The following is a 16,198-nucleotide window of genomic DNA, read 5'->3' as shown; positions in this document are numbered from 1 at the left end:
ACTTTAAAATTTGGCATAAGCAAAAAGAGCAGAATAGCCCAAATTGGCCAGGAGATAGTTTTTGTTCTTGATTTTCTGCCTTATTTTACCTGTATCACATTACACAGAATAAAAGTTATTTTACTAGTGGACCTGTTTCATATATCCTCATTTATTCTGCCATTATCCAATTATGTAATTCAATAAGCTAGTTTAAAATTAATGTTTTTGTATTTGTCCTCTCAGAAATGTGCTCAGCCCATGCACATTAGCTGTAATATTCATCATTTCCTAGCTGAAATTTTTATGTGTATATATTTATTAGAACTACTGCATTGGTCTACTCTAAGCAGTAGTGATAAAAATGTATCACTTTACAGTCTATGTGCAGAAAGTACTTCTTATAAATAACAAGGGTTTGTTTTGAATGGGCATAAACAATTCTTATCCTATCCCAAAGAAGAAAATAGACTACATAGGATAACGGGGAATTGACTCTTCTCGTTCAACGTTTGATTTTTGTAAAGCTTTGACATCAGTACATTTTATACAGTTGCTGGAAAAGAAAGTGCTATTCATAAACTTGCTGTTATCCTCAATTTCCTCTACATAGTCAAAGTCTCTTTCATTGCTGTATTCCACAGCTTATATTTACACGCATTGCAATTTCTGCAATTGATTTCTTTCCTTCTTATCTCACTAACCTGGCAATGCACCCACAATACTTTATTTACTGGTATTTTTAACTTGAAATTTGTCTTGTTCTTCAACATATATGACTGAGCTTCCAATAGTTTCCTCAGAATATACCCTCCAAACCTCCAGAGTGATCAATGACCTTCTTACTTAAGATCAATGGCATCAGCAGCATTCTGTTAACTTGGACAGCACAGGAGGGGGTAGGTTTAAAAATGCAGAGTCCCAGATCTATCTCTAGAGCTCCTGAATCATAATGTAGATTTTAATAAACTCCTCCAATGATCTGTGTGTGCTCTGAAGTTTGAGAAGTACAGCTCTATGACACTCCCGTGCACAGCTCCACCACTGGCTCCCCCTGAATTAAAATATTGGATGAGCTAGCTAATTTTTTCTCCTTAAACTTCTTTAGATTTCCTTAGCCAACTTCTCTACCAACAGTGAACTGTTTGTAGTTTCCCACCCCTTAAAAGCAGTTCTATGTTTTCACATTGTTGCCTATAGACAACTTAGAGCTATGTAATAGTTAAGAGTGTAGGTGTTGGCATTAAAAAGAACTGAGTTGGCCCTGTGCAGTGGCTCAAGCCTGTAATCCCAGCACTTTGGGAGGCTGAGGTGGGCGGATCACAAGGTCAAGAGATTGAGACGAGCCTGGCCAACATGGTGAAACCCCGTCTCTACTAAAAATAAAAAAATTAGCTGGATGCTGTGGCGTGCTCCTGTAGTCCCAGCTACTCAGGAGGCTGAGGCAGGAGAATGACTTAAACCCGGGAGGTGGCGGTTGTAGTGAGCCGAGACTGCACCACTGCACTCCAGCCCGGTGACAGAGCGAGACTCCGTCTAAAAAATAAATAAATAAAAAATAAAAAGAACTGAGTTAAAAGTTCAGCAAAACATATTAATAGCTGAGGCTTCTTAAAAAAATTACTTCACTCCTCTGAATAGCTCTTTCTTCATCTTAAAATAAAAATTATTGTAGTAATTTGTAACGTTATGAGGGCTAAATAAGGAAGTATAAAGAAGGCTTTCAGTTGCAATGACTGGCACATATAAGCACACCACAAATACGGGCAACATTACAATGACCGGCAGGAGACCTCGTCTCTTTATTCCTGGTGACCAAAACCTATTTGAGTGAAATATCCTCTAATTAACACTCTCCCACATCTGCCTTAAGTATAATTCCTCCACACACCTGCCGTACTTTCATATCTAAATTATTCTCCTGTTATTATCAATTTATGAAATTACTTCATTAAGTTTTTCAAGTCAATAAGAGGAGTAACTAATCTAGGGGGGATAAAGCGCATTCTAAAGCAGGTACCTAAAAAGTGACTTCATAAAATGGTAGAACAAAGGATTAATTATTATGGAAACTGCTAATTGCCTTGGATATCCATTCTTATTTTCATCTTCATTAGCGGAATCACACTGTTGTTTGGGACAGCAATGCACTGCCTAACAATAATATATTCCCTAGCCTTGGGCTCACCCTAATGACAGTGTTCTGACCACTGAATTTGCTTTTCACCTTCATTTTCCTCACGCCCTTCTTCCTGCCTTCAGTGCAGACCAAAGACTGCCCCATGTCATTACTATAAGACAGGCATGAAGATGTGAGTCTCCTATCCAAGATTCTTAAGCAGAAAGAAAGATTTGAGACACTGTTGACATTGTAGAGCCACTTGACCACCTCTGGACTGCCAACATGTGGACTTCCTGGAAGAAGAGGAAGAAAACAATATTTTTATTAAACTAACATATTTTGGATCTTGTTACATGCACTCAAAAACATGGTAACAAAGTAGGATTAATTAATGGACTCTTCAGAGTATATTTCAATTACTTAAGCTACTCTATAGCAAATAATAAGATTATATTAAGGATAACATTTACATGATAACACATATATATTATCCAATTTGTACACCTATACATAGGCAATGTCTTAAACACTTTAAAGTTGATATAAATTGTTTGCTAAATTTTTCTGTACTTATACCTAATGGAATGAAAATTTGAATATACGACAAGCAGTTAATGAGGCACAAGGAAAAAGTCCTGTTCTCTAAGAATGTTTTATTGACTAGAATAAGCTGACAAGATAGCGTTTCAATCACATTTACCCTTAGATTTTTTTAAGTAAATCTTTCTTTTTGTTTACTTTATGTTTTTAGGTTTGGAAAGATATTTAACCGAAAACAAATATTAAATAGATCTAGGGAATCCATAAAGCCTTAAAATTCTGTGCGACATTTTCTGTGCATGTTAATTTTTCTGGGGAGAGTTTCTACAGTGTTCATTTGTTTCCCATAGTCACGTAAGAACAGCTCTACTATCCTTACATTCCACTATTCTAAAAGAAGAGATTATTACTTTAGTATCACTTCTATTTCCCAATATCACTTTTACATCTCACACATAAATGGCTATATAAACTATCAGGGGAACAAAACATAATTTGTATATTTTTATAACTTATTCTTTAGACGCCATCTTCTAGAATATTCATATTAAGTAAGAAAAAAGGCAGAAAACTGGCAAACAGATTCTGATGCAAACTCTTAATTTATACATATATAACATCAAAAACTTATTTTGCTGATTCTGCTCTCATTCATCTAAATTTAGACAGCAGTAATGAAAGCTGCAATTTTCCTTTGAAAATTACAAATCTGCAGCAATAATTGTATCTGCACCTACTCTCTGCCTATTTTTGCCATGTTCAAAAATACTCGTATGGCTAGAGAGCAGGTGTTTGCTATGACATGTGCTTTATGACTGCCTTCCTGTGCAAAACAAGAACTCAGCAGCATATTAAACCTACACCCAGGTGCACGTGGAGAAGAGCGTCTCCAAATGCCCAGCCTGTGAATTCTTAGCTCTGACAGTAGAGGCTCTAACTCTGCGGTTTTGATAGATGGGAAAGGCTATAGTTTCTCTTGTTCCTTTGCAGAGCATAAAATTTACAATAAATATACTTTGTATATTTTAAGTGTTTTTTCATTTTGGTTATGAAAGAGTTTTGTTTCTGTGGTGTCTTGGGGAAAAGTAAATGGCATATCATCCAACAATGCCATAAAGATGTGCAAAAGTTACAGCAACATCTTCTGCTAGACTGCAAGCTCTGGGAAGGCAAGACTTGTAACTCATTGAGATTGTGTACTCACTTAGTCTGCTGCACTAAACCCATCAATACAATGTACTGTGCTGAGAAAAATATCGTGACATTAAATATTAAATCAATGGAATATGATAAATCTAGAGATGATGAATTCTAGGATGCTCTGCTGCAGAGAAAAATAACATGGCCAAAAAGCTGTTGGTTCCTCAGCATGATCAGTAAAAGGAAAACACACGCTGAGATAAACTTCATCATGGAGGGTGGAGGGAAAAAAGCAAACTGGATTATTGAAAATGCAAAGTCTTGTAATTGAAATAGTAAGTATGATATTGTACCTATTTAAATGTCAAATATTTAATGTATACTGTAATATAAGATAAATATGAGCATGTATGAATCAGGTAATATGCTCTTGGAGCAAGTAAAAGAATCAGATTCAACCCAGCTTTAGAAATAAAAAAATTAATTAATTTGAATAACAGAATATACAGCATGAATTAGGACTTTAGCTTTCATTGATTAGGTGGCTTAACGAAGTTATCAAAGATTCAGATTGTTTATGTCATTTTGCTTTGTATGCACATTGTTGCTTGCATCTTTACCTATTCCCCATAATTCCTGTTGGATGGCAAACAAGCTGCCAGGAAGGCAAGCACTCTTGTTTATGAACACAAGGAGAGAAAAAGAGGTCCTCTTTCGCAAATGAAGAAAACCTTTTCCAAACTATTCAGGAAATTTCCAGATGACCAAACTGGGTCTTAGGTCTTGCCTCAACAAAATCTAAATAAGGGAAATTAGGCTTTTTTTGTTTTTTTTTTTTGTTCTGGGTTTGGGTTTTTCCCCAGTGACACCCACTACTGGAATAAATTACAGAGATTATGGTCATTTCCTTGAAGTACATGAGCTGCTGCTGAGGTGAGGAGGAAGGCTAGGTCAGTGGATACATGAATACAAGCATGATTTTAGGAAAAGATTATTCAAAATAGTAGAGAAAAATAAAGGAAATGCAGAGTGAAAAGATAGTTTCTTCCAATGCAGTATTTAATTAAAGAATGAAAAAACGATCTGGGTTTGAAAGATAAAAATCTCTCAAGTAGTAGAGGACCAAGCCAAGGCAAAACTAAAGTTTTATAATTATCTTGGCCAGAAGAGATTCTTTAAAAATGACAAAAGTGTTTTAAAAATCAATAAGAACATATTCCTAAATGTAAAGCCCTAGGGGAAAAAAAGCTGTTGCTGAATGACCTATGAAGCTGCAGTTATCCTAGCCACATAGAGGAGATAAAACCGCATTCATTCACCAAAACAATCCTACCTTCATTTTGTCTTGTGCTCCAATAACACAGGGACAGTATCTCGAGGCAATGTAAATTCTAGCCAGAATCAGGATGCTAGGAAGGGATCCTAGTAGATCATGATCCAGCTGAAAACCTGAGATTTGAGACATAACATTGGCCAAGCAGAGCTAATTCTGCCTAATCTGTCATATGGCACCCTGAGTTTGCAGATGCTCTTTAGTCATTCCATTTCTGTTTATGCCAATCCAGTTGAATATTTGGTAAACTCATTTTTTCCATTCTTTTGTTTTTATGTTTTCATTCAATCACAGCTCTCACTCTCCTACATATCCATAGAGCATACTATATTTTGTAATTTCAACTCGTTATATTTTGATGATAAAATGTAATTTTTAGAGCTCCATCTTAAGGAAACAGGATTTTTAAACATCAGGTCTTTAACATTCATTTGTTCCACAAAACATGCCCCAATCTTCCCTCCCCAAAAGCACACAATTGTTTATAACCTAGCTATATTTATGCAACACTTTCTTGCGTTCTCACCCACTATCAAATAGATAGGTACTATAAATTTTATAGTAGTGCTCCTAAACCTGACATTGCAATATGTGAAGCACCCTCATAGTTCTCTACTTTATATATTATTTTTATGGTGGGAATTAAAGCTTTTATGAGGCTGTAATTTTTGACATTACCATTGCTTCCTGGGAACTCAATGTTATCCTATTCTACAAAGAGCTACACAGGAGAAAGAACACATTTCCAAGGTCAGGTGAATGTTCCGAACTTGAAAGTGAGAGGCTCTAAGCAAAAAACATCAATGTATTTGGCTGAAAATGTGTATACCACAATGAAAAAAATATATGTATGTCTAAGTTTTGATAATACAAGTTAATATTATTTACAAAATTTTTTGAAAATTAAAATGCTAATGCTTAAAATTTCATAATATATTTGATTACTGTAAATAAAACCAAAATGTTTTAAAATCATATTAATTATATAAAACCCATACAGGCAAATTATTTAAGAGAACTATTAAATCCTTAAAATAATATATCAATAAAAAGTTACATTATTTCATACAAGAAATATGTAGTGTGCCTTGAGTATGCATTTTGCGAAATTTAAAGGGCATACACCAGATGCCTCTCAATAGGAACTTGAAATAGAATAATACAAAATATGTTGAAACACAACATGGAGAAAATCTTTGATGATCTCAAATCAATTTGGATTATAAAAATATTGATAAAAAGTATAGTAATAAAATATTGAAAAGTACTCTTATTATGTAATATTGGTCCTAACCCAATTTACCAGGAAATTGCTTAATACTCATTTCATAAAGTACTGTGGTAGAAACAGAGCAAAATGGTTTGGAACCAGCTTTTTCATTTCTTGGCAAAGTGTTCAAGAACAAACTACTTAATTTATCTGATGTTAGATTTTTGTTTGTTTGTTTTAAAGTAGTTATGGTTAAAATGCATTATAATAATTATTGAATTAGATTTTTTTTTTTTGAAATGGAGTCTTTGCTCAGTTGCCCAGGCTAGCATGCAGTGGCACGATCTTGGCTCATTGCAACATCTGCCTCCCAGGTTCAAGCAATTTTCCTGCCTCAGCCTCCAGAGTAGCTGGGATTACGGGTACTTGCCACCATGCCTAGCTAATTTTTCTATTTTCAGTAGAGATGAGATTTCGCCATGTTGGCCAGGCTGGTCTCGAACTTCTGACCTCAGGTGGTCTGCCCACCTCAGACTCCCAAAGTGCTAGAATTACAGGCATGAGCCACTGCCCCTGGCCTCTGGTACTATTTTTTTGAGATAAAATTCACAAAACCTAAAAGTCACCATCTTAACCATTTTTAAATCATACAATCAGCGTGTTTTAGTATACTCACAATTTTGTGTAATCATCACTACTTTTTAATTCCAGAACATTTCTATTACTCCAAAAAATAAACAAACAGCAAACATACTTTCCAATTCTCCCATCCTCCCATCACTAGATAATCTACTTTTTGTTTCTATAGATTTGCCTATTTTGGATATTTTAAATGAATAAAATCACACAATACATGGCCTTTGGTCAAAGGTCCTCCATGTTTTTGTATATATACAAACTTTGTTCCTTTTCATAGATGAATAATATCTCATTGTATGCATAATGTGTTTTGTTCATTTGTCCATAGATGGACATTTGTCTTTTTCATACTGTTTAGTTATTATGAATAATGCTCATATGAACATTCACGGACACATTTTCGTGTGAACATATGTGGATTAGATAATATTTAAAATTTATAAAGCCTAACAGTACCTAATAAAACCTAACAGTACTAATGAAATCACCTAAGGGTGCAGTTGTCAGAATGTAGCCCTGCCATTACATGCCACATAACTACCTGTATTTAGCATATTCATCACCTCATATATTTATCATTTCTTTGTGGTGGGAAGCATTGTATTATTTATCATTGCATTCCTATCATCTAGCATTTTGCATCTAAGAATGAATGAGAGTATTTAAATATATATATATATATATATATATATATATATATATATATAGCTAGATCAAAATGTATTCCTGTCAGTATATTTGATGTTATGACCTAGGTATGTTAGGAGGCCAAAGTTCCAATACATATGTAATGACATTCCCATTTTAATCACCTTGGAATATATTCATCCTGCAGTAATCAGATAATAGTAGCATTGTCAACATATCTTCTTCACAGTTACTATCAGTAACTTTTAAAAACTTTTAACTATTCCTTCCTTAAAACTGAGGAAACATATTTTTTTGGATCCACAATTACTCATGTTGTAGCTTGGCATCTCTTTACTGAAAATTCTTTGCAAAAGTATTCTACTCTCACTAAAGGCGTACTTTCCTCTGTTTGCTTCATTTTACATAAATGGTATAATAATTTGCCAAAGAGATAAACAATCTCATGATTTCATTTTTATAACACATTATTGATGACATATGTGTCATCAATGGTTGTATTCTTTTTGTATGTAGAACCCTAATGAATGAAAATAATCATAACATCTGCAGAAATACAAACAAAATCACAATACAATGGTAAAGTTAAAACATTGCACTTGTTTTTACTCCTGACTTGAAGAAAAAATAACAGTTTTAAAATAATTTTCAATGGTAACAATTAATATGATAAAATGATATATGTGTTATTGAGTGTAGTTTTCGAATGTGCTTTTCTTGAGATCTTAAAAAAAATCCATACATTTTCATTGTTCAAATGTGTTTATGTATCTGTATTAGAAAACAGCAAAATGGATAAAATTGCATGAATATTAAAGAGTTCTTCTATTTATTCTTGGTGTCAGGATGAAGTTTTCCACTTTATTGAAGTAAAATAAAGACGAATTTTGCTGCTCACGGAAGCCAGGATTTCATTAACTATGGTCACAGTTTGTGAGGTCCATCTATGCATAATCTACACTTATAAGTATAATATTAATCCAACATCATGTATATTGTGAGTTTGTGGCTTATTGCTTTCATTATTAAAAACCCTTCATATATTGATTTAATTATGTATTATGGTAAGCTTTATCTAGATCTTTTGCTAGCTATTTTGTTTTGCATAGAACTACAGAGCTAATATTGGGTACATATTTTGTATACTTTTAATGTTAAAACATAAAAAGAAAAATCCCATTCCATTGCTTTTTCATCTTTATTTACTTCTTGGATAATTTTGCATTGACTATTATATAAACACACACAGAATTTATCCAAAGCATTTTAATTCATCTGTTCATAAATGCTATAACAATACATTTGAAGGAAATGAAGTGACAGATAATGCAGTTTAATGGAAACAATGCAGGAATATAAAACAAAGGCTGTTTGTGACAAATATGACAGCTCTCACTTTCAAAGAAAAACAAAAGTAGAGACTTTGTCCTTGAACACTGACATTACAGCCTTTTACTTTATAACCGTTTACTTCATGTTTAATGAAAATATAGCATATTTTCTTCTCAGGTTAGTGGAAAATAATAGATTTAGACATTATCTTTGACCTTCAAACTATTGAGGGGATATGAATAATGATGAGCTAAGGGGTAGAGAGCAGTTTAAAATAACCCACTATGTATCAAATAGGGGCAGTTGACTATTGTGCTAAGAATATCTTCTTATAACTTTGAAACATCGAACATAAGTCATTAAAAAAAAATGGACTATTTTGTACTCTCAGAAGACTCTTTAAACCTCACCTAAAATCTTAGAGCTAAAAGACACATTTGCAACATGTTAGTCTAAGTCTAGATTTTGCAAAAGAGAAACAGAGGCGTAAAAATATGAAGGGATTTCTCCCAGCTGCATTAATACAAAGTGTGATCTTATATCTTAGTTGCCTGTCTCATTGTGTCACCCACCTTTCCGCTTTACCAAGTTTCCTGTACATCTCTCTCTTGAAGAATCCAACTGGATAGGATACTTAGCCAGAGATCTGCTCATTTGTCTACACAGTGGCGTAAATAGGACAACGTCTCACAACTAAAGAGCTGTAGTCCTCAAGTCATTTTGATAAAGGTCATCCAATCAATAAGGAGTCAGATACTCAGCAGGTTGAATGACAGCTACCCCACTAAATTGCGGCCATGGATCTATCACCCATGGCAAATGTTTAGCCTTGAAAGCATCCTCAGCTTTAGATGAATAAACCAATCCTTCAAGAGAATCTTAGGTTAAACTAAAGACAGCACTTTGAAGCTTCTAGTGACATTACTTCTGAACCTCAGCCTTATCTATTAATGAAACTTATGATAGCAAGTTATCTAATATTTTCAAGCAATATGGATATAAATTATTATCAACTATTTTAAAGACAAAATAATTTTCCAAGACTCAATGAAATTATGAGCACACATACAATTTTATGCTTTTAAAAAAGTGCAAGAAGATCACCTAAAATACATATATTAAAAAATAAGTCTTAGGTTTGACACTGTTATGAATATAACTGTGAATTATCATGTTGATTATTTTTATTTGTTCAATCAGTTAATCTTGGTTCTCTAGCAACACTACTTTGGATACCAAATGGTAATTTTATAAAATTCAGTTACACATTTCTGCGTGTCTGCGCACACGCGCACGCACACACACACACACGTTTTTCTTGCATAAGAAAAGCTCATCTGCATTTTTCCAATTCTAATAGCACCTTTGTGGAACCAGTCAAGTAGTTATTACTTCCATTTGGTATATGAAGCGTCCAACACATGTAAAGTAAATCACTCTCCTACAAATTTCACAAGGGAATTTTTAAACCAGAGTCTTTCCTTGCATTCTCTTTTGATTGAAAGCTCCTTCCATGGCTGAAATTCTAAGAACAAGTTGTCTAATGACCTGTTTTTAGTAAGCATTCCAAGTTGAAATGTAATTCCATTATGATATATAAGCACTTTCATTTGTAATAACGCCTCGAAATAGAGTAAGTGCCATATTATAATTCTACCAAAAATCAGTGCGAGACAGTAAGAATCAAAAACTTATTTACAAACACAGAGCCTGAAAAATTAAAGAAAATAAATAACAAATTTATTTATATTGCCATACTCAAGACTTAACATTCGAATGCTCTACTTTATTTAAAATTATCTTTCTTTCAAGTTTTTGCCAATCATTTATATGACGAAGAAAGCTAAATGTAAATACAAATTGAATAACAAAATATTTACCTTAGTGGTAGACAATACCATTTTTAAAACTGTGACAAAAATTATTTTCATAAATAAATTCTAATGGGAATTAATGTCTAACCCTCACTTTGAACGTTTTATTAATGCGAAGTCATTGAGAGTTTAGTCTTGTTGTATTATCATCCCTTTTGTTTCCATGATTCAATTTAAAAAATTATTTAAAGATGAAAACTTTATCTGCTTTAGAAGTCAAGTTTCCGTTCATATGTGGGCTGAGTTTTGCATATATTGTTCAGAGTATTTAATAACCTATTCACCTGTACTTATAATGTAGGCAATAAAAACATACAGGCAAGCAAAATGCAAAGTGTGTTTGTTCATTATTTTTTATTCTATTAGCTTTCTCTCTTCATGCTTCCCCAGGTTAGGAAACTGAGAATATACTTAGCTTTCTAAAATGAAAATACGTTATTCCAAATGAATAGTTACTGATAGAATTTCTAACAAAATGAAAGATTCTGATTAATCTTACTGATAATGGCTGATAACTAAAATATTATTAGATGATAAAATTTATAGGAAAAGTGGGCCTTCCAAATCATTAACTCTTAAAAATGCAGATGGCACAGTCATTGTGTCTTTCATGAGATTGATAATTCACAAAACAAATTCATATTACATTACCATATCTATATATATTTATAGGGAATAAAAGACAACTTTATACCACTAATAAAATTAGCAATAATTACAATGAAATCTGTATTGTAACAAATGAAACACACATAAGTTAAGGAGAATAAATGGCTTCCATGTTAAATGTGAAGTTCAGGGAACCACTTAATTCATGCTTCCAAAAGAGGCAAGTGGTTCTATAAAATAAATCTATACTGTTCCTTTTATTGAGTGACTTTAAGTAAAAATTGTATACTGGAAAAGCATTCTGATACACTATGTGGTCTTCATTTGGTTAGAGAGGGAAGGAATAGAAATACATATGCATGTTGCCAATTTTCTAAAAATGTTTCATTAACTATTTAGCTCTGATTGGTTTATGTGTGTGTGTGTGTGTGTGTGTGTGTGTGTGTGTATTCATACACATGCAAACAAATAAGATAAAGACACATCTGTATTTTCATTTTCTCATGTTTGCTACATTTGATTTTATTCCACTAAATAACCAAATTCTATTCCAAACCAACCAAACATTTTGTTTAAAACTTCTGAAGCTATGCAATACTATTTCTTCCAAAATGTTCTTGATAAATAACTTTCACAAATTGATAGTTTTTTTGTTGTGTTTTCACTGTAGTTTTTAAAATAATCATCTAAGTTATCTAATGAAAGTTAAGAAGTAAAAGTTTAAAAAATATAATACTTTGCCTTGTAAATTTAAATACCCAATTTCTTTTAAGGTTGGCTAATTGACCCATAATTGACCAGTTATAAATATAGTTATATACTGTTGCTACTTTGTCTTCACAAATAATCATAGACAAAAACGATGTATACACTAAAGGCTTAATAATTTTTTACATATAAAACCCTTTATATTTTGTGTCTTCCAATGGCATGTGGATATATGAAATTCTAATTGGCAGGCACAAAGTATTTTACACATTTTGAAGAAATTTAATCACCTGAGAAAATACTTTCTATATCACACCATGGAAAGAATAAGAAGCGATTGCAATAAAAAAAAATTTATGTTTCTAAATATCTTGTCATATGAAAACCAATGTAACTGAAAAGTGGCTGTCACCTTTGACATCATGTCAGTTTCTTGTTTGATTGATGTTCTACCTAGTTGAACTCTTGACTGTTTTGCTATCTTGAGATGTTAACAGAAAACACTGACACAGTGAGAAGAGCTACCACCAGTACTGGTCAGTATGTGACCTAGAGCTGTCACAGAGCAAACCTAAAATGAACTCTAACCAACAAAGGAAAAGGGAAATACAGAATGTTATTTAAACTTTTTATACTTTATAGGCAATGGCCTTCAGGACATCAGAGAAACGTTCTAGAATTAGCATTTCTTTGACATAACATAAATCAACCCAAAGTAGCAGTAACCTTTGTTATCACACAGTTTACTAAAATATAAAACACCTCAATACCACACTGATTAGCAGACAAATACCTTCTGTTTCCACAGATGCTAAGTACTTATTGATTTAGCTTTACCTGCTAGTGGTCATTAAGGCCTGAAAAAAAATGACCACAACACCATAAATCATTCTCATACTGAAGCTTTGATTAAGCACCTGTATGTACATGAAGGCATTTGGTGAAACAGACAAGGTGAATAATGTAAAAATCTGAACATTCAGAGGATGTCAAGATGAAAGAGTTAAGGTGATGCACATGTAGATTACAGCCTAATGTGCAGCTGTACAGCCTCTCTGTAGAATCATTCAAGTCTCACGGGAGAAGTGCAAGCACGCCCAGTATCTCAAATGTGCTACTCCATGGCATAAAATTTATCCAGGCATATTGTCAAATATGATGTTACATCAAAACTAGATCTTTCTTCAATATTCTGTGCATCTGCATAGAAAATATTAGAAGTATATTTGCACTGCGTTTTTGGTCTTTTTTGTGTTTTGGGGTATTTTTATTCTGAAAAATAGACTAGAAGGCTTAAAATCTGAATGCGATGTATGTGCTGGTTTTGTTTCAGTTTCATTTCATCTTTTAATCCTTAAGAAAACATGGGTTTCTCTAGAATGCTTTGGCTTCCATCTAATCACAGGCAGGGATGGGGGTTTTATGAAAATAATAATTGATCAGTAAGAATGAAAATGGAAATTCATCCCAGTTTTGAGAATGTTAACATAACTTTCAAAACCACGAAAATTTGCAAGATGTCCTTCCTTTGCTGTCACCTGCATATTTTACCCTAACAACTTGGGCACTCAAAAGGAGCTATCTGATTTCAAAGAAACGGAAGCTTTGTCCTGTTCGTCAAAACACCAGAGAGCCCTCACAAGGGCAAGTGCTTTTTCTTTCCACTCTACACCCTCATTGGCAAGCACAAGGCCACACACCTTTGAGCTGATTGAAACATAACAAAGCTAACTACTTGCTCCAAGAGTTAGACTCTGACTTCAGGCTACAGCTCAGAACAGAAGGGATCTTTGCTGAACAGAAAGAAAGTTAAACAGATGCAATCCTCAGTGACAAGCAAGAGAGACAACACCGATGCCAGGGAAAAAAAAAAAAAATCTAAGGGCAAGCCGACATTCAAGCAACTGCACAGACATGAACTCATAAACTAAATGAAGCATTAACAGGTTATATAATTTCAATTTGAGTTTGTGTATAAGAGAAACTTTTTGTACTGAGACAAGAAAATATGCAGACCAAACTGAAAATGAAAATCAACCCTTTGCAAACCATTGTGCTCACTCTGTTCAGAAATGATTAAGAATTTGACCTTCAATGCTCAACAGTTGTATCATTGAAATAAAATAGTAAGGTTGAAGGTTTTACATATTTCAAAAATGAATGTCTTGAATCATAATTAAAGCAAATTAGTGGCCCAGATTGGAGTGAAGCAGTGTGATTGTAGCTCACTGAAGCCTTGAACTCCTGGGCTTGGGTGATCCTCTCGTTTTCAGGCCTTTTGACATATTTTTGGTTCAAAAACTGTCTTCAATACTTCTTCAGTTTATATATTAATTCATTAACACACCTGTTAAATGCCCATGATATGTCAGGTATTGATGTAGGCACGTGGTACACAAAGGTGATAAGGACCCTGTATCTGTAGTAAAGAGGTATAACAGAGAAGTATTTAAAATAAGAGAACATCACCAAAAAATAATTGAGGTGATGAGCAAGTTTTCCTTATAATTTTTACTTTATTTACCAAAAGGTTTTAAAAATTACTGTATCTGTGTACTATGCCATAGGCAAAACAAGAGTAATTTTTAAACTCTTCCATTGAAAGTTCCATATATTTTAAACACAAAAAGAAATAGCCTAGTATGCAAACATTCTAGGGATTCTCAAATAATTTCTCTAATAGCAGAGATCTCTGATGTGCAAGTGGCCAGCGTGTTCCCAAAATATAAACACTTCTAATCTTGGCAAACCTGTCCTTGAGATGCCAATGTTGACTGGTGACTATCCACAGGCAGGGCTAGAAAAGGTAGTGGAACATTTTACTTGGGCAGGAAGCACTGAAGAGAAGAATCTTTTCTTCAGTAGATATTTGTGGGAAATAAAAATTTGTTTAGAAGAATTTAGGCCAAAAGATAAAATGGTCTTCTTTTGACTGAGGAGAGATAAGATAGATTTTAAGCAAACATCTAAAGTTAAAGGTAAGAGAATTTTGTTTATAATTATATCACGTACCTACTATAAGTGTATAAGTAAACTTATAGTTAACTAAACTTAAGTTGTATAACTTATAGATATGTTTACTTATACAAGTTGTTATACAAGTTGTATAATTTATACAACTTTATACATGTTGGAACATAAAAAGTACACCAAAATTATGAGCAGACTCATAGTATCTACCAAAATTGATGATTGTTTTCACCATAAAAAATAACCACATACAAAATCAACTTAATTAAAATTAATTATCAATGAACCTAGATATTCAAACTGAATAAACCTTCTTTTGGCATTCTTTGTTATACCTATACTATATTAGTTCCCTATAGAAATTCCCTTTGTAAACATCTAATGCAGAGTAAGTTGCTTTCAGTCCAATGTCCTCTCCGCACAAGTGTGATATCAACACTCATTGTATCAGCCTCAAAATGGAAAACTATAACATTGAGCAGAACCTTGGAGGAAGAGAGATTCTGAATTATTTTGCTATATTTTTGTTCTCTTTTTATGTCAATGGATATTGCTCCAGTGTCTCCTTTATGCTTTTATAACTTCAATTACCAGTCAACTCAAACCAAAATGACTATCGAGTCATGCATCACTTAACAACAGGGATAAGTTCTGAGAAATGTGTGGTTAAGCAATTTCAGTGGTGTGAACAATATACACAATTTATACAAACCTATGTGGCATAGCCAGCCTCACATTTAGGCTATATGGTTAAGCTATTGCTCTCAGGCTGCAAACCCATACAGCATGTTACTGTACTTAATACTGTAGGCAATTACAACACAATGGTATTTGTTTAAACATATCTAAACATAAAAAGGTTGATATGGTTTGGCTGTGTCCCCAATCAAAATCTCATCTTGAATTGTAATTCCCATAATCCTCATGTGTCAATGGAGAGACCAGGTGGAGATGACTGAATCATGGGGGCAGTTTCCCCCATGCTGTTCTCCTGATAGTGAGTGAGTTCTCATGAGATCTGATGGTTTTATAAGGGTCATGCATTTCCCCTGCTTGCACTCACTCCCTGCCACCCTGTGAAGAAGGTGCCTGCT

The sequence above is a fragment of the Pongo abelii genome, chromosome 17 (assembly GCF_028885655.2).
Source record: "Pongo abelii isolate AG06213 chromosome 17, NHGRI_mPonAbe1-v2.0_pri, whole genome shotgun sequence".
In the NCBI taxonomy this organism is placed as follows: domain Eukaryota; kingdom Metazoa; phylum Chordata; class Mammalia; order Primates; family Hominidae; genus Pongo; species Pongo abelii.
Note: the sequence above shows the minus strand (reverse complement) of the source record.